Source organism: Aquila chrysaetos, chromosome 4, assembly GCF_900496995.4.
Source record: "Aquila chrysaetos chrysaetos chromosome 4, bAquChr1.4, whole genome shotgun sequence".
NCBI classification, from domain to species: Eukaryota; Metazoa; Chordata; class Aves; order Accipitriformes; family Accipitridae; genus Aquila; species Aquila chrysaetos.
In genome coordinates this window covers 38303979-38323666 of record NC_044007.1, presented here as the reverse complement: position 1 = coordinate 38323666, position 19688 = coordinate 38303979, and the positions used below count along the sequence as shown (strand labels likewise).

General features: G+C 40.3%; 1 protein-coding gene across 6 annotated transcripts in view; it reads left to right on the top strand.

Moving 5' to 3' along the window:
- The window catches only part of LOC115340635 (serine/threonine-protein kinase Sgk3), a 64819-nt gene that overhangs the window by 1790 nt on the left and 43341 nt on the right, over positions 1-19688 (top strand). For 2 of the 6 annotated variants that reach the window (XM_030012537.2, XM_030012528.2), the window contains exon 2: positions 10746-10978. The exons of 1 other annotated variant lie outside the window; for it this stretch is intronic. The gene's annotated coding sequence lies outside the window, so the exon portion shown is untranslated. Of the gene's footprint in view, positions 1-1627; positions 1759-10745; positions 10979-15851; positions 15919-19688 lie in introns of those variants that run through there. 3 more of the 6 variants (XM_030012529.2, XM_030012535.2, XM_030012530.2) reach the window with 3 other exon arrangements.

Sequence of the window (19688 nt, the reverse complement as noted above, 5' to 3'; positions counted from 1 at the left end):
TCATTGGTTATGTTGTTCTGAGGGGATCTTCATTCTGATAATCAGCAACTGATAAGAGCTGTTGCTTTTTACTATTGCTCTCTGCATTTGCATTCTCTAAGGACAGGTGTCTTTCTAAGAAGCCTGACAAAGCTGGATGTTCAAGTCTCATTGAGCAGAAGTCTTCAAAGGACCTACGGGGGACATTAGTTGGGCGGTTCCTAGCCCACTCTGCTTATAAAATAATCTATTGCAGGGAGCTACCTAGTAGTTCAAGTTTTAAGATGTGGGCACTTTAAAATTACTACTCTGTTCATTTTTTGACTTGTTTAAAGTCAATCCACAAGTAGGTGGATAATTTGACTGTAATGGCGTGTGTTTAAAATAGTGATTGCGGGTTTTTAATATGCAGAATTGTTTCAGCCTAGCTAGCTGGAGTAGCTGCAAGCCTCCAAAGCTGATTTGACCCAGCAACAAGATACTTCAATAGGGTATGCTGAGAGCCAAAAATAAAGTATATTAAATAAAACGTCACGGGTATTAGCAAATAAAAGTAGATGCAAAGCAACTCTTGTCTCCTCTGGGATCTAGGGTTTATGATGGAAATCATCTGTCATTTTATAATGCCATGCGTGCTAATTGCAGGTTCATGTTAATCATCACTGTATAAGAGGGTATGTCAAATCTTATTTTCCATCCCATCCATACAGGATAAGCTTCTAATAAGCTGTGATCCTTCAGCCACATCCACACATCAGCTCTCTCCTGGGTTATCCTGCGTACATCCCAGATCATTTTCCAGATGGTTTCGGATTTATAATTTGCATGCAAGTACTGGGGCATTTTTGTCCCACGGCTACAAGCCATTTCATACACAAATGCCCTGCATTTCTGCATGTAAATTGAGATCAGATTACACATATTTGTAGTTGTAAATGAATATTTATTTTTGGCTGTCTAATTTGTCATTTAGAAAAATGTTATTTCTAAGGAGCAGGCACTTCCCAAAAGGCAAGTCACTATTTGTTGTTTTTGTGACTTCATTTTTGGACATTCCTGAGTCATTGAAGACTTATACTGCTATGAATTATTTTTTTCTGTAGAGTGAGGAACTAGAAACTAGCATAAGTAACCTATGTATTTATATAGACCGAGCTGTAGTAAATTGATATGTTGCTTTTATTTGAAGTTAACACTTTGAGTGTTTATATTGAAGGATTTGTTTTGTTCTAGTTTAAGTAGTATCCGTATGCTAAAATAACCTGCAAAGCAAACAGTTACGCTTTCCAAAGTAGAACTGAAGGGCTTCAGCATGCTGTGAGAACATTTTAAAATGTATTAATCAGGTTCCTGCTTGCATTCCTAATTCTCAAGTAGAATTTATCCCCCGCAAGTCTTGCAAACCATCTAACACAGTATCTTAAATGTATTGGATCTCCCTCTTTAAGCAGAAAGTTCTTAAGCGCCTTATGTAGAGCTGCCGTAGTTGAGCATCAAAGCCCTTAGGAGATGAAGAAACTAGGACACCTGGCAAGCACACTGTAAACACACACACTGATAGGATTGGTTGTGTCTCAAAATACAGTTGTATAGGCTTTCTTTTTAAAACGTTGCCAGAGGAGGAGCCAGTGCTTACCTTTCCCTGAGAGCTGGTGGTGGATGGACTTGTCTAAAGAGTAGACTCTGTTCTAGTAGTTGAAACCTGGGCTCCTGGTCCCTGTGCCCAAGCCGTTCAAGCCCACATCTTCCCCCACCTCTGCAGCTGTTGCATAGGCTGAAGTAAGTGGGTGGGAGGGCATGCTTCTCCCCTTGTGTTTAACCTGGGCCATCTCATGGAAGATGCAGCAGGTTGCCCGAGGCTGACATGAGGGAGCACCAGAACCTGACTGTTGCAGCAGTTTGTGTGTTCCCCTGGGAGGCGGGCTGGGACCTAGTGCTTGGTTGCTGATGATGAGACTGTTATCAGAGGTGAGAATTTCCATGACATCCTCCATGTTTCAAGAGAGGAGCAACACTTGGACTAGTTGCAGTAGGAGAAAACTAGGCCCAGGAGAAGAATGGGCTCTCAGATCTGGAGTGGGAGGTGACAGCTGTTTGTAGTCCTGGCTTAGGGGTTTAAACTCTGGAGCTGAAGTGGGGAGTGCGTCCAGTGTTTCCTACCAGAAAGCCCCATTTCCAGTGCAGGAATCTCCCTCCTGCGCCACCTCTGTCTTGTGCTGTATCTGTGTGGCGACAGGCGTCAGCCTGGCAGTTTTGTATTTATTATGCAGGTTTTTAGGTGTTGTCATAACCGATCCGTACCACAGATTTGGGTGTCTGTGACCTGACCTGTAACTCCATTCCCTCACCCAGTTCCGTGTTGAGAGTCTTCCTCCCTAGCCTTTAGCAAAGGAAGAAGTAAGGTTGTATCTTCACGTGATCTTTTCACTTGGGTCTCTCAGGCACCCTGTGAGCATCATCTGATGAGGAGAGGGAAATTCCTCATTCCCTCATATTTGACATGCTTAGCTTTGCAACTACAGTGTTTCTTTGTTTTAGGGCGGGAAAGCACCTGGTTGGGGGGGAGTGTGGATAAGCAAGATTGGTGTCTAAATTTATTTCAAAGCTCCTTTATTGAAGAGATATCACATCTTATTTCTTGGCAGTCTTACTTGAAACTCTGAGGGCGACTGGCAAGCTGCTAGTGCTAAGTGCCTTGCCAAATACTATTGCAAAAGTATGCACTGCAAAAGTTGCATAACTTTACAGACTGGTACATTTCTCTTGGAGTAAACCAAAGGGGTACCAACTTCGGATCCTTTGCCTCCGCTGAGAAGCAAGACTGACACATTTCCACCTGCTTATGAGGCACCAGCATGCTGCTTTGCTGCTGCTGTCTCTTCCAGTTCTTGCAATCAGTTTTCCTTCAATGGTACTTCTCCATCTCTTGTTCACTGTTGTGAAATAACTGAGGAAACAGAACTATTTAAAATGTTTTCATGGTATTGTTAATTGCAAAATGTTTTGGAACAGACATCAGACCAAGGAAGGCTTTGCCTCTGCTTCTGGACTTAATGTTGCTAATGTAGCAGGTGTATCAGAACAGATTTGCAGTGCCCCATGGAGTTATACCTCATATTTGAGTGTTTATTGAACAACTGTGGGATTGAAGTCACTCCCAAGTATTTATCAATATAAATCTGATATCTAAATACATGCAAACCCTGTGCCAATTTTTGAGATCTCGTAACTTTTCTGTTTGCTGTTAAAACTCATTTTTAGGCACTCATTTTTCAGAAACTATCCTGATAGCTATTTCAGGGCTTTGCATCATTAATCTTTGCTCAAATGGATATTTTAATGAGAAATTGCAAGCGTTGGGGAATTGTGAGGATTATTGTCCTGTGATGTTGCATATAAGATTGCATTAGAGGGACATTTCTGGATTCAGCGAGGAAGATATGCTAAAGGGATAAGTGCTGCTTAGTGCTAAACATCTTCAATTATGCAGTTATTCCGGTTAGAAGGAACCTTGGGAGGTGTCGAGTGCAACCTCCTGCTTGAAACAGGGTTAACCCTGAGTTCAGACAGGGTTGCTCAGGGCTTTGTCTAGCTGGGTGTTGAAAACCTCCAAAGACAGAGGCTCCACAGCCCCTCTGGGCAACCTGTCCCAGCGGTCAGTTACCCACATAGTGATTTCCCTTCTCATGCAATGCAACGCAATGCAGCAAAGAGTCTGTCTCTGTCTTGTTAACCTTCTCAAGGACATTGGGAGGCTGCTGTTAGGTCCCCCTGAAGCCTCCTCTTTTCAAGGCTAAGTGAGTCCAGTTGCTCCCACGCACCTCCCAGAGCACGTGCTGCAGCCCTTGACCGTCTCTGTTCTGGCCTCTTCTGTGCCCTGTGTAGTTCCTGCTTAAGTGCAGGAATGTCAGACATATGTATTTAAATGCAAATGTACCCAGTCTGCAGGACTCTGACAGAACTACTGTGTATTTAGATTATGATAATTTAGGTTTGGACTTTTTTTTTTGGCTTCTTAGTGTTAGGTATTTATAAACTGGGATCACTATCAAATATGTTTCGTACTAAGTTTAGTAAATAAGTAAGGACTGAGCATTCAGAAAATGAATGCTTTTACTTAAGCGCTATGGAATTTCCAGTTTATGGTATGTGTTTTGCTTTAATGTTGGGAAGAGCATGGAAGAGGGATAGGAGGTAATTAAAGAAAAAAATAACTTTTATACTCCCTTTGGATGGGATTTAACCATACCTTGCAGAAGCAAGAAGCATTAAGTCTGTGAGTTTGGAATGCTACCAAAAACTACAAAATGGAGAAAATTTAGAACAGTTCAGAAACAAAGCTACCTGGCAAAAGTACCCAGACTGTCAAACGCCTGAAGACAAGTGCATTGAAGAAGTAGGAGACTTCTGCTTCCTTGGTGCAGTAGTAATGATGAATCCTGATCATATTATAGAAGAAAAAAGAAAAGAAAAAAGCTATGTTTTTAAGTAAAAAAAGCATGTAGCATTAAAAAGCATATAGCAATGTTTTATGAGAGGTAAGAAATGAAACAGAATGGGATTATCTAGAGTCATAGTAGATGCTGACAGCCTAGAATCCAGTTTGCCTCCTGATTTTTTTTTCAAATACTAGGCCCTCCTGTTTCATTTAAGCATTTCATTTAAGTAATGAATATAATGGTGTTAATCTAATCTCCTGGTACTCACAGTAAAATTTTGTAAATAACTAATTTAGCTTGATCAATTGCTCTTACAAGGGGTTCTGGATTTTCAGGCTAGCATGGAAATAGTTAGGCAGCATTTTTGTATTAAAACATCTAAATTTCACCCTCCCAAATCAGCTCTTGGTAAAACAATATCTGTTGTCTTTGGAATTGTTGGGTCTAACAACTCTTTCCTGCCATCCGTCTGTTTTCAGAGCCCTGATTGAAAACATATGGGGTTTCTCTGTCAGGGGACCCCAAAACTGTCCCTTGGTGGTGTCCCTTGAAAATCATGTGATACTTGCAGCAGTGACAGAAAACCGGAGCAATTACATTGCTCTGGCGAGAGAACGTGGCCAGGGTGCTCCGAAATTTTCAGCTGTCTTAGTGTGAAGTGTTTGAATCAAGAACAAACTGTGCTGTTTCCAATGAGGTTTTACATCTTGTGTATGTGTCCACACATATTATATGTAACTCTGAAGGCATATGCCGGATAGATCGGTTTAACTTCACTTTTCTTCAGAATTTTTTGGAGGTTGGCTGCCTCTTTGGTGCTCTTTTCATGTTAACTAATACGTTATGTGGTGGATGAATAGGATTCTTTATAGAATTATCTAAAACCAGGCACTGGTTTATTTGAAAACAAAGGGTTTCTTTAGAGCTAAGTTTAAGCTGGCATTGCCATGAATCCTAGAATTATTCTACATTTAAATGAGAGAACAGTGATGCACTTGTACTTGGGCTTTGAACAGTAGAGAGCTGTTGACCAGAGACTCGGAGACCGCTGAGCAAATCTTTCTACGTTCATTTACCAAAGTTTCCAAGCCTACTTTTCTCTCCTTACACAGATAATGAAAAGCAAAGCTAAAAAGATGCTCTAAGTTGCACAGATCAATTTGTTTGGAGGTATGCAAGTTGTTCTGTGGTGTGTGATCAAAAAATGTATAAAAACCTGAGTGCTCTGTAGCAATCTGAATGCATACTTTTTCTCTGTTTTGGGCTGGGGTGTGTGGGGTATAGTGTATAGCAGCTAAACAATACCTCACTTGTTTATAAAAAAACTTGGGAAGAAGGGGCGAGAAAGAAGAAAATATTTACCATAGTTTTCTACGCAATTAAAATCAAAAGGCAGACTGAAAAGGAAAGAGTTCATCTACCATCCAAGCCAATTAAAAGTAAGTTTTGCTGCTTGGATGTTAATTTACACATCCAAGGCAATGTAAATTTAAACTAGAGCCTTGACTTAACCTCACCAATTCAGATGAACTTCAAATTTATGATTCATTTCAGTCATAGCATCTGGGTGTTCAAGCACCTTTTATGTGAATTGACAGAGGCTATTAGAAATTCATAAACCGCCTTAAAATGTTAAACTTGTGGAGTACTTCACCAGAATGTGTAAATAGTGTCTGTCTTGCAAACATAGCTCTGCAACATGAGCTGGCTAGGATCCTCAGTTAAGATATTCTTATGTTTGATGCCCTCAGCCATTTTTCCCGTTGTTTAATTATCTGGGAATAAAACCAGAATTCTGTAGCTTCTCTCATGTATTAAAAGGTATCTAGAATTTCTGTGCAAACATTTCAGTTGTATTTGTTGATATTAGTTGAGGTTGGTTGTGTTTTTTTCCCCCATGTTTCATGTGTGTTTGTTTATAAAGAATTAAAGAAGAGATGGAAGGAGGAATCTCATAACACTTACAGGGTTTTACTCAGAAATGAAACTGTAAACTTGTCAATGTGCGCAAAAATCAGTTTGCTGTTTTACATAGGAGCATCACTTGAAGTGACCTGAAAGAAATTTTATCATCAACCACCCAGTCAAAGCCCAGATTATTATTCAGGGATGGATGATGTGGATGCGTGATGTGCACAGAGTAAGAAACAAAACAGTCCGTGACAAGGAATCCAGAGGTGCCGAATATTTCAGAAGCTACAGAGCAATGGCCTCATAAGGAACAGAGGATGGCCTTGCAGCTCAGAATGTAAACAGGCACGCGCACACAGACGTGCACAATTTGGCCCTTCTTTAGGAAAAGAAAGTTGCATCATGAAATGAAAATATGTTGATAAGAAATTAGGAACTGGCAATGAGAAACTGGAACATTCTTTGTCTTGGTTACTGCTTTATGACTCTGCAGCTGGAAAAGATTGATGGCTTAGGTGCTTGGCTGTTTGTTTTGGTTCTGCTATTTTAATTTATATGAGTCAGAAAGTCCCTAGACATAGGTCCTCATTTAAAGAAAAGAAAGAAAAAAGACAGATTATTAGCAATGTTATTTTAAAGCACATGCAGTTGATATATGAAAACATTGTGATGGTTTGTTACAGTTTATTTGCAGACCTACCAAAGACATCCATATGTCACATCAGATGTCAGTTAAAATGGGCAATATGCTGTCTCGAAACAGTCAGTGCCTGGTGCCTAGACACTTAATGCTGTCGCTTCAGTCATGCTTGTTGCTGCAAAGTATTCAGATCTATCTAACAGTTGAGGCAAGCAGTGTTGTTTTGGTCTGCTGCGGTTGACCTGTCCCGCTTTGCTCTCTGCCATGTGGATGCCACTGTTGGTCCCTGGATTCCTCTGGTTTGGCTTAGAGCGAGTCTGTGTTACCGTGTTAGTTCAGTTCAGGAGCCTGCTTTTGAAGTACGTCCCTCACCACATTTTGGTTCACTTGGCCGCCAGCTGATCTTGGGGAGCATGAGCTGGTTTCCTTTCAGATGAAGTCAGACTGGAAGATGTTCTGCAGGAGTGCTTTTAACACCTCCTGACCACGAACGGGTGTCCTGCCCGCAGGACCAGGCTAGAGCTGGCTTGAAGCAAAACATACAAATCCTGCCACGCCAACATAGGTGGTGTGGATGCTGCGTCCTCAACATCAACTGTTTTCCTCCCTGTGGATGTGCTTTTCTTGCACTGCGTTACTTGCTAAGGTAGACACTGGAACAAAAACTACAGCAAGGGCAGATGCCAATACCTGGAACCTGCCTTTACTCTTGACCAGGTGCAACCTCGTAAGTAGTTGCTCTTGAAAGTGTAACACACCTTTGAAACAACTCTCCCTGCAAATGGAAGTCTCAGTTTTCATCTTTCTGTTTCTCTGTTTCCTGCCTGTCACTTGACTTAGTGCTTCTCCCCTCAGTGCTTTCAAACCACTTTTCCTTCCCCTCACTTCTTGTTTGCCACCATCTCTTTCCTAGAACATTGCTCCCAGCCATAAGGTCTCAGTCTCAAGAGGTCATTTAACTGTCTCTGCCCCAAAGGTGCAATCTGTCTTTTATGAATAAGCGTTTGCCTCAGCTGTTTTTAAAGTTCTTTCCTGGTGGAACCTCTTCCAGTGCTTCACTATCCTTGCATTATTTTTTGTAATGTTCTTGTCTTCCTTCCTCCAGTGTTCAGCCTGAACCTTTCCTGTGCTCATTTTAAGCTCATTAGGACTTGTCCTATCCATAGCTGAGTGAAGAGACAATTCCTTTCTCTTTGTAGTAGTGTTCCAATGTGACAGCTATCCCTTAACTGGGTTTTTTTCCCCCTGTACTAACAACTAGCTTGTCCATCCCACTTCTCCATAAGTCACATTTTCTTGACTACTTTGTATTCTCATTACTGTTCCCTAGACCCTCTCTGGTAGGTCCACATCTTTCCTAGGTATTCAGACACTAACAGAGTAAAGTAGAATGATTTTTTTTTAGTTCAGCAGATTATGCTCAGGCTTTGCACTCCAACACTTTTTAAAATTTTATATCTCACAGCAATGTTTGTCTTTCTTGCAACAGCATTATATTCATCTCATGACCCACTGTAGTCTGCTGCCTTGTTGTTTCCCATCCTGTATTTCTATATTTGATGTTTCCTGCCTGTGGGCAGCATCTCGTACATAACCTGCTACATTTCGCTCCGTCTTTCCAGATCACTGTCCTGACGATGATATATTTAACCTTTGTTTCTCACATCCTAAACTAATACTTATTCTTCCTGCAGCTGTAGGCTGATTGTTAAAATATCTCGAGACAGTTTCAAAGCCTTACTAAAGGAAAGATGTGACATCTGTGGTTTCTCTCCTACCTATCCGGAAGGCCTGTCAAAGGAAGTTAGCAACGTGATTTAACAAATCTCTTTTGGCTACTAGTTAAGATTATCTTCCAGGTGCTGCTAATCAATTTGTTCTGGATTGTTTTTCCAGGAATTTAGAATTAAACTGACTCATTGGGTCTCTAATTTCCTTACCTGTTGTTTTTTGTTGCTTTGTTTTGTTTACTTGTTTGTTGTTTTCCATTGTGCACATGGGCACACACTTTCATTCACATTCTCTCTCTTTCTCTCCTTCCCCCTGAAATCTTACCTGTCATTGCTATTATTTATGCTAATCACTGCTTGGATTTGACCCTCTTGGTGAAGACTGATGTCCTAAACAGGATAGCCTTCTGGATGTCATCTCTGATCAGTTTTTCTCTGTGTTGACTAGGGCAGCAAGGTTTTTCTTGCTCTTAAGCTATAAGCATATGATAACAAGGGCTTTTTTTGTTGCTAGCCAGGTTTTTTTATTTGCATTATAATTCTGTCTTAACCATGCTGATTCTCATACCTATGTACTTATGCAGATTTTATACTTAACTGCTAGCAATTTGACTGTGTTTTCACGTTCTATGTCTGTCTTGACAAATAAATCTTGCGCTACAACTGCTGTTTATTTTTATAGGGCACAAACACAGATTATCCTGTTGTATTGTTTCTTGGAGGAACTGCTGCTTTCTTGTGTCTCCTCTTAGTAGTGTCTCTTGTGAGGTCTCCTCTCTATCTGAGTGTGTTCACATTTGTCTTCGTTACATTTATGAGCTCACTCTCCTCTCATTTTATGAGGGTTACTCAACTTGTCTTCTGAACTGGTTGCTCTCTATTTGTCTAGAAACAAAGCTAAAGGATCTGCTGCCTTCCTGGGCCTTTGCTCCTTATACCAGGTGGCTATCAAGATACCATGTGTTGTTAGATTCCCATTTCAGGCTTTTCTGGTTTATTTCAAAGTTGCTAGCTGTTTGATATGTAGATTTGAGATATCAAACAAATAACCTGGGTGCTGATAGATATTTTTTAATGGCTTCATTGTTGTTTAAACTGATTAGCCCTGTTGGTGCAAATGGCTTGCTCTTGCAATGCTTCAGACTCTGCTGACTACCTACCGCACATTGTTGTGCACCGTGCCAGTGGATCTACTATAGTGGGAAACATCAATTTAAAAAATAGAGGGTGTGCTTTCAGATTTACAGAATCACAGAATGGTTTGGGTTGGAAGGGACCTTAAAGATCATCTAGTCAAACCCCATCTCCATTGCTGGTCTGTAATCTGAGCCCATCTGTGGTGGGTCCAGATTTCATTCCACAAGGTGTTGATACTGGTACAAAGGTCAGATGCTGGATCCAAACTCTTCCAACCATGGATTTATTTCCACTGGTTGTTCCAGCAATGAAAGTGACAAATTTTAACAGAACCGCTTCATCAGAATGAACGGTTGAGTGACTTGAGTGACCTTGGCAATTTGCTGTAAATGCCTCCCCTTGCTGTTTTGAAAGGGGAATGCCATACTGCGTTCCACTCCTCAGAGAGAACTGAGCCTTTGCACATTCACCTTTGGTGACACCAATGATACTAAAAGCTTACCATTGACTTTCTTCAAATCCAGGGTGAGTGAAGAAGGCAGAAAGAGTGTTCCCACCCTGCTACGGGAAGCCAGTCCATGCAGTGTTTCCTTTGAATTAAAGCTGTGACGCCATGTGCTGCTGCTCTTTCAAAAGAAAGGGATTTGGTTGTGCTGACCAGGGTCTTAAGAGCTAGGAATAGAAAGGTTTTGAAACTTTAAAGGATTACTGTGTAGTCCATTGAGCATGATAAGAGGGGTCCGTGCAATAATACATATCTGTATGCATAAATTGACATAGTTATCTTGGTCACTGGCAGCCAGTAGGCACTTGAAGCTGCATCAACTCCACATTATGCTAGATGTCTTGCACAAAATTAATAAAGATGACCTCTTTTCCAAAGAACTGTGCTCTGGGGTTTATTCCTAGCTGGCGAGAGAAGACAAGTCACAGCTGCAGCGTGAAAAGGATCCTGAACAAGAGTGGGTGACAATGGCATTCGAGTGTGGAGAGTGCAGGAGGAGAGGGGTCGTGAGCGAAGAGCTGCACCTCTTGCAGGTTGAAACCCTGTGGGTTTCCTCCGGTGAGGCCAAGCTACAGAGAACGGGGAGGTGGAGAGGCAGGATGTAACATGGTAGACAGACATTATCCTCCCAGTGAAGGTAAACAAGAAGGATGATACAATAAAAAAATGGGAAGATATTTTCTTCATTGCCTACTATTTGTTATTACTGTTTGCAGAGTGTGTTTAATTGCCCGCAGACTTTCATCTGTGCTGATGAAGGAGGTGCCCAAGATACAATGCTATTTAGGGTTTAATATAATAATTAAGCAGGCAAGGCTTTGCCAGTTTGTCCTGATCACAAAATGCTTTTTTAGGCTTCTGTCTTCTTTTCTCCTGTTTGCACTAACATATCCAGCCCAATAAGACTTACTGTGATTTTGATGATAATTTATTTGCAGCCCTTCCTATCCTGTACCTAATTAGAGATTAGCTTTAGCGAACTAATTCACTGAGCATATTGACACGTTTACCCAGATACTCCTAGGGAGCTCCGATCTCACTGGGGTTGGCGAGTGGTCTTCCAAACATTTGCATCTAACCTGGGGGTTCTGCTGTTGCTCTGTACAGATGAGCAATCAATGTTACATGGCGCTACAGAATTAGGACTGGGGTGCTTTTAGAAGAAAGTAAGAAATAGACTGTTTTCTCCTAGCTGAGTAAAAAGGCTGTCCTTTGCAAGTAATCTGCCTCCATTGTGGGATAATGAGTAAGATGCACTAGGAGTTTGGAAGACTCAAGATCTCTTCCTTGTTCTACTGAAAAAACTTTCCATGTGCCTTGTTTGAATCTTTGAGTCTGTGTTGCAGGCACTTTTTTATTACTGTTTCCATGTTTTACAATGTAGCAGGTCTTAATTTTATTGTTCATTGGAAGCTGAATAGTCTTGGCCAAGAAAATGCTGCTACTGGCAAAGAAAATATCACTTAATCTATTTATTGGGATTCAGACCTTGGTTTATCTATTTATTTATTCTCCTTAGCCAATACCTGGGATTTTGTTTGTTTCTTTAATCTGACTTCCTTCCAAGTTTGTGATACCTTCTGTGCCAACATATGACAGAATTAACCACAGACCAGTGTCAGACCTATTTTCCTTCTAAGGCTCTTCAGTAAATTCACTGCTTAACTTTTCAAGTCTGGGCAGATTATCTAGCAGTATTTGAAAATTTTTGAAATGTAAGACAAATTCCACAATTTATGTGTTCAGAAGATACGGACAAGTATTCTCTGAAATAACTTTTTGTTAGTATCCAATTTACTTTCCTTCATAGTAAATTTGCCCCCCCCATATGCTTGTGTATATATATATATACACCTATATATATATATAGGTATATATATATATATAACCTATATATATATATAGGGTTTTTTTGGCTTAAAAAAGAAATTTTTGTTTTGTTTTGTTTTTGTTAAAGGAGTGGGAGTTCTGCATGTTTTCCTGTCCCCTCCCCCAGACACTACAGGAAGTCATGGGCTCTGCTCTCAAATTTCCTGGACATGCAATAAAACAAAACTTCATATAAGCCCATGTAAATTAAATAACTAATCCCACCATCTTCCTGTTTTCATACTCCTGCATTTCTAGCATCTGCACAGGTATAGTTTGACTCTATACCTGCCCACCATGGTAGGCATATTAATGCTTTCAGGTTTGCATTTATATGAAATGTCCAAAATGTCTTTCTCTTTGGTGTTAGCTTAATGTTTTATTTGTTCTCTTTTTGTCTCCCTCAACCGCTGGTCCTTTTGTTAGTTGATAGAAACTCTACTGTCTCTCCATTATCCCATAAAAGTGCTAAGCTGCTCTGGCTTGTATGACTTGAGACATCCTTCCCATAAACCAGATTTTAAAATGTGGTACTAGTTTAACTGTGCAGGTTCACAATGAATGCAATAAAATGTATATGAAAAGCTTTATTGAGCAATTATGCATGTAGGAATGCTGGGGCCAGGAGTCAGCAGTATAAACAGCCATCTTGCTTGCTCTGACTTTAAAAGAATTATGTAAAAAAATGTGTTTGTCCTCAGTACTTCTGCATTTCTGTTCTCAAAATTAGGCATTATTCTCGTAAGAGTGAGAAATAAACAGTACTTATGTTTTCTGATTTTGATGACGCATCTGAATCAATCAGTGGAGGCAGATGGGTGAAGGATGAAAATATCTGTAATTACCTTGACTTTAGTTTAACGGAGGTACGTGGTGAGGACCCCTTGGCTGGACATCTGCCTGCCACCCCAGGCTCCCTAGGGGAGGTGACCGTGCCAGCAGCGCAGGCGTTCCCTGCCGTTCTGGTGTGCTAACAACTGTGTGCGGGTAGGCGTAAATTGGTGGCAAACACAGAAAAAAAAAGAGCAGCGTAGGCCTGGGAGAACCGCAGTTATATAAAGGTGAACAATGAAACATTATTTCTGAAGTGGGTATTTTGAAGGGCTGTTACCGCAACACTTTTTATATAAATGAAAGGTACATTTGAATCGGAAGCAATTTGGTGTAGAAACCTGCTAGTGACTCATTCCAAACCTGAGGGGAAACAGAGCTAGTGCGTCCCAGAGAGATTTTTGAGTGCTTGCATGGTATCTGCTCCAGATTGAAGTTAAATTTTCATCAGTTAATACAAGAGTGGAAGATACCAGCTCCTGCCTCCAACACTGCTTCTATTAGCATCTATTAGTGTGGTGCATATTCCAGTTTGGGAATCCTCATCACCATTGCAATTGCATCCAAACAGAGGTTGATTATTGGTAGTTTCCTGAACATTGTACAGATTCTGCACAGCTCCCATATTTTACTACCAGTGCAGTAACAACATATTTATCAAGTGCTTCAGTTCATGAGATGTACAACATCTTGAGTTCTCATGGTTTTACAAAATTCTTTATCTTCTTTCTACAACAAAATTTTTTCTTTGCTTAATTTGAGGATTTATAAAAACATTTAATGAATCAGGTTGACACAAAGATTGCCATGTAATTACAAAACTTTGGCATTTTGCTCTTTTGTGTTCTTATGCAAGCTTAAAATTGCACTGTCATCTACAAAAATTACTTTAATTTGTACAGCATTGTTGGAGAAAACTGTAGTTGGAGTAAGACTTATTCTTGATCTTGTGCCTTATAGAAGGAGAACAGTAGCTTGGATTTGTGTGCAGGAACATTTTCGTATGAAACATTTGACTAATTTGAACAATGACTGCAAGAAAATAGCATGTCTTTTAAACAGTCTGGTTCTTACTATCCCTTTAAAATGGCTGTATGTACATCAAAGCTAAATGTCAATAGATAGAATTTTGTGGTAACTTCTACATAGTATTCACGTTCCATGCTGTAACCTACAATATCTTTCCTTTATCCCTGTTGTCCCTACCACCCAACACCATAATAGCTAACATCAAAAAATTGCTGACCTGAAAGATTAAATACTGCCATGTTCCTTTTTTAAATTGCATAATGCAGCAATGGTCTTGAGTTAATACTGAGATTACAGGGATTTATTTAATTGTTGCTTATGCTTCATACTCAGATTTACAATATTCCATTAACTGGCTTGTGCTAGATTGCCATAGTATACAAAGAAGGATATGTTAAAGAAAAATTTAGTTTAGTAGAGTTCAAAAGTTGATCATCTGTCCTCTGTCCCTGCTTGTTCTTGGACATCCTATGTTGTATTGGTTTTACCTGGTATAAGAGGACAGGATGTATCATTATATAAATTTATTGCTGATGTATCTTTATATAAATCTATTGCTGAAACTCAATAGTTCAGACCCACTGACACTTAAAACACTGACCTACAGCTCCCAGGACTGAAAATGAGAGTATTTGCGCTTGGAGAACAAAAACCAGACTCGGTAGGTGGACATACATCTTCTCTGTGGGTCAGGAATAGGTTGGGCATCTGGCAAATATGAGGAAACAGCTAGATAAACAAGTAAACAAAGTAAGGACAGCAAATAATAAACTCTTACAACATTTTGCTTAAATCTCTGTCCATTTTGGATTATGAGATACAGCTTCTTGCTTTGGTAGTGGGTTTTTTTAATTGTTGCTACTTTTTTTCTACTCCAAGTTGGTGCGTAATAGTGCTGCAGTGGAATGCATGTGTCTTTTGACATAAATTGTTAGAAGTATTAATAGAATAGCAAACACACATCTGATCTATTCTGTAGATCTTAGGCTGCCTTTAAAATGCTGATATTTTGGAAAAAGGCTGCGAGCCTTTTGTGAGGGGGACACACCCCCCCAAACCAACACTCTTGTTTAGTTTCATTTGAATAGAATACCAGTAAATAGCTTAAAAATGCAAACATGGTGCTGTGTTCTTGCTCATCTCTGCAATTTGAGGAAGAACTCTTGACATTCTGGGTAGACCCCACCTACATAACATTGTGTGCCAGAGCACTTGTTTACCAAAGCATGTTTGTTCACCCCAGCCTGTATTTGCAATTCTAGTAGAACGTGCTGTAGCTGGGATTCAAGAGGCTGAATTAAGAAACATCCATACAGAATTACTACTTAGAGAGCTTTTTTTCTTTTATACTTAGCTTAGCTTTGGTATACCTTCCTGCACAAACTGCTCAGATCTCCTGCAAACTCAGATACTTGACCTGTTTTATAGAACTGTATTTATAAACTGAAAACTTTTGTCTTTGTTAAGAGCAAAATGCAGTTGGGAGGTTTTTTAGCAACTTACACCTTATGAGCTGTATTGGATAACTTCAGCTTCACAGTGTTTAACAGTGCAGTAATTTATTACTGTGTCGTATGCATGTCTGCTGAAACTAGTCCCAGCACGTTAGCCTATACCTGTAAGTGGTATATTTGACATGTCAAGCACATATGTTGCTATATGTCTATGAAGCAGCCAGTTACTTTGTCCTTTTGTTATTTATGTATTCACCTTTGTAGGACTTGGTGATAAGTCAAGTCCAATGAACTTCTTTTTCCTTATATTCTTAGAACCCATGTAAATCTTCCGTGCTTCCGTGTAAGCAAGGGGAGGTGGCTTGAGGCTGCATGTACACTGTGCATCTCTAAGGTAAGTGAAAACTCAAGTAAACTAGGCTATTGGGACTTAAGCCTTCAAACTATTATTCTGCTTCTGGTAGCTGAACTAGTTTGTGGAGATTTCGCTTCGGTACCTGCTCCAGACTGCACACTTGCAGTGAGTGAGGGTAGGTGGAAGGCAAAAAGAGATCTGGGCCCAGTGGGCAGTGAACACTGGTGTATGTCCGTGTTCCCTCAGTTAGTGGTGCTTCTCCTACCGACATGGCTATAGCTGGACCACATGTCCTGGTGGAACCCTGCCAGCTATCGCACCGGTAGGTGAACAGGATGTAAACAGCAGGGCTTGGGTCAGAAGTGAGCTTTGTCAGACAGTTTATGTGCACTTCACCGTTCACTTTAAATGCCTTGCATGATAAGTAATTTTTAGAAACTAATCTTACGTTGTTTGCTTTGTAACAAAATACATTGTTCAACTTGCCCTAACTGAAAAAGTACTCCAAAATGACTGATATGGCAGTAACAATACATTTTGGTGGATGCATGAGGGAAATAACGAACTTGAGGAGGATGAAGTGAGGAAGATAGAGATGCATGTATTGAAAATGCAGATACTGGTACTGCTTTTTTATCTTGAAATTCCATCATGCATTTATTCATTTTCTACCAAAAATGGCTTGTCTCTATCAAATTACCCAGGGGGTTGTTAGTTACAACATAGTCTTGCACAAAAGGAATCAGTTTTCCTAAATACATTTATGAAAATACACAGAGGCTTCAGGTAATCACGAAATGTAAACAAGCAGAACTCTTGCATTAAAGGTAAAAAGGGTAACTCATGGCCTTGTCTTCATGTTTTCAATTTGTTTTCCATCTTTTAAAAGTCTGTCTAATGCTTGTGACAGTAAATTGGTTTGCATGTTTATGTGTTCTCTAATACGCATGTATTTGGTTAAAATGTGAAACTGGATGGATTATACATCAATATCAAGCTGATGGGGGACGTCTGTGCTATGTCTGAGGTACATACAGCTTTTCTACTGGAATGAATCAGTCACGTTTCCTCCCCACTACCACTTGGCCCATTATGCTCCATTTGCTACCTCCAGATCTTTATACATATCAAGTACTTTCCCACAATGAGGTGATCGCCAGGTCCATAGTTTGTCCATAGTTGTTGCTTGAAACAGACTTCTTCTCATTGTAAAAGACCGTACGCGACGTAACCAAACATAAAGTATATGAAGTACAGCCAGAAACCCCTGGCTTGTAAGAAAGCAGCTCAGAATATAGCGATCCCTGCATCTCAGGGAATGAAAATTCTTTGAAGTGGAGTAAAAATCTGGAATATGAAAGTGGCCTTTGTGAGGGGAAAGGGAGGCATCCCTAGGCAAAGTCTCTGGTACTGTGTGAGGAATGAGGGCTATGCTTGGGCTGAGATGGGATCTGTAATACCTGCCATACATCTAATTTTCTCCAGAGATGCCTCCTGTCTTCTGCCTGGAGGTGGTAGCGGGACAGAACCTGAACTGTTTGCATTTGTTTTGGAGCTCTGGATACCCAGCAGACAAGCAAGAATTACCGTTCAGCCCAGACCGTAGTCTGTTAAGAAGTCCCATATAGGTCTGCTGAACGTTCAGAGTGCAGATACTGCTTCTGGGAAGGACCAGATATACGTGCTGTAGCATTAACCAGTGTAAATGTGAATGCACTTAAGACAGAGGTGCCACTGAACTCCTTCTTAGTGGGACTTTTCCATGTGACTGAGAGTATTTGCTGTTTACTACAGTTATTCTTGCCCAGAGAAACTCTCAGCTGTTGGCTTCATCATCCCAGTGTGTAAATGCATTGCTGAATAGACTGAAAGCTTAGTGTATTTTTAACAAAAAACATAATTGCTCTGAAGAGCACTGGCAGGGAATCTTAATTTCCAAGGTACGTAACAATGTACTTGGCATACATGTTCCCCTAGGTAGGGATAAACTCGCCTTTTTAATCTTTCAGTTTATCTATTTTTCCTTAATTCCTTGTGACACTGCTGGTTTTGGCACAATGCTTGGTTGTGTACTGGTGTTCATCTTTAGTATATGCTTCAATTGATTTAAACCAGTTTTCTTCTTAGCTTCTGTGAAGAATTTCTTTGATGTGGTGCTGTTGTCATTGTTCTGGTTCATGTTATGCATATTCTGATGTTTGTGAAATGATGCAATTTATTACAGTTTTTCTATAGTTTTCCATTATTTTGGTTTGTGGTGTTTGCTATGCTAAGTGTGAGCCCATGTAGTGTTGTTGCAGATACTGGTTTTGATCTTCACCAGCCTCTGTGCGCCAGGACATTCTTCTTGTAATACATGGATAGTAGTCTTTGTGTCTGGAGTGCTGGAAAACTGTCAGTTGACTGTGAATGTCTTTCAGGGTTGGGAAGCCTCCTTTTACTTACCAGGTTCTTCTGCTTTGTCAAGAAATAATACTGAATCTTTCAGTCGTACTTGTTTAGGTGGCTTGTGCTAGTTTCGGGTGGGTTGGTTGGTTTGTTTGGGAGAATGGGTTGAAGTATATGTTCACAACAAATCAGTCTTTTAAGTATTCATTTCATTCCTTCAAATTGAAAGACTCTGTCTGTAATCCAAAGACATTTTGTAGTTGATCTAGTGTACAAAAAGATAGTAGGGAAGAAAACATTTCCCCTGCGCAGCTCATGTAAAACTGAACCATTATTCAGACTTCTTTAATAAGCACAGGCAAGCAACTATGAAAATTACTTAAATGAAAGCTATTAATATGCATACATGCATTAAGTGTTACAAAACCAGCTTTGGTAAAGAACAGTTACCTGGTGACACTGTTGTTTGCATGAGCACTGTGAGGTTTAAATCTTGTCCAGCTGACATTTCTTCCACAGTTTTAACTCTCAGGCTTTCAGCTAGATTACTTTCCCACTGAGGGCCTTCTCTTATTTGATTTTGTCCTCAATAGCCCACATTTTCTGGTAATCTCATGTGTCCAGGGAGTCTATCAGAAGACTGTTTTCTCCAGTACATGACTCTTGGGTGTCATGCTTTGCAGTGCTGAATGCCTGGTCCCAACTGGCCCATTCCCAAGCCTCTTCAATGTCCTGTTCCTAAGCAGGCAGTGGGGTATGAACATGGATTAATTAGCCTCCAAACAAGAGGCTGGGAAGCAGTGTGAGAGTAGTTGATAGAAAAGGGCATATCTGTCTTCATACATTTTGTGGTGTCTTTGCGGCTGCCAGAATCCCAGGTGTTAAGACAATATTTGCTCTGAATTACTGTGCCTGCATCATTGTGAGGCCCATCCATTGCAGCCTGAGGCTTTCCAAAGGGTGATGTCCTCAGACTGCTCAATGCTGTGTAGGTGGATACAACCTGCTTGGAGTTGGGTTCTTTGATTAAAACAATTGGCATATGCAAAGTTAACTACAATAGCCATCAGTTGTTTCCTGAGTGAAGTCTAAGTTTCGGGCTTCATAGGCTAAAGGCTAACAATAATTACTTAAAAGATCACTTCATATCTATTGCAGTGTCACATCGATGCCTTTTGGAGGGTTTTAAACAGACATGCATTTGGTTTAACTGGAGTTGCTGGTATGTGAGATACTGTCATAGAGGAGTTTTTGATTCCAAAGACCACCTCATCTTAGTGTCCAAACCTGATGACTCTATTAATGGTCTGTTCTGGAGCAAGGAGGTTGTGTTGTCCCTGAGCATGAGGAGTAGGATAGAAGGCTTGGTGTTAAAAGTGATAGGCTAGATGCTCCTTTGAAATGCAGGAACTGAAACAGAA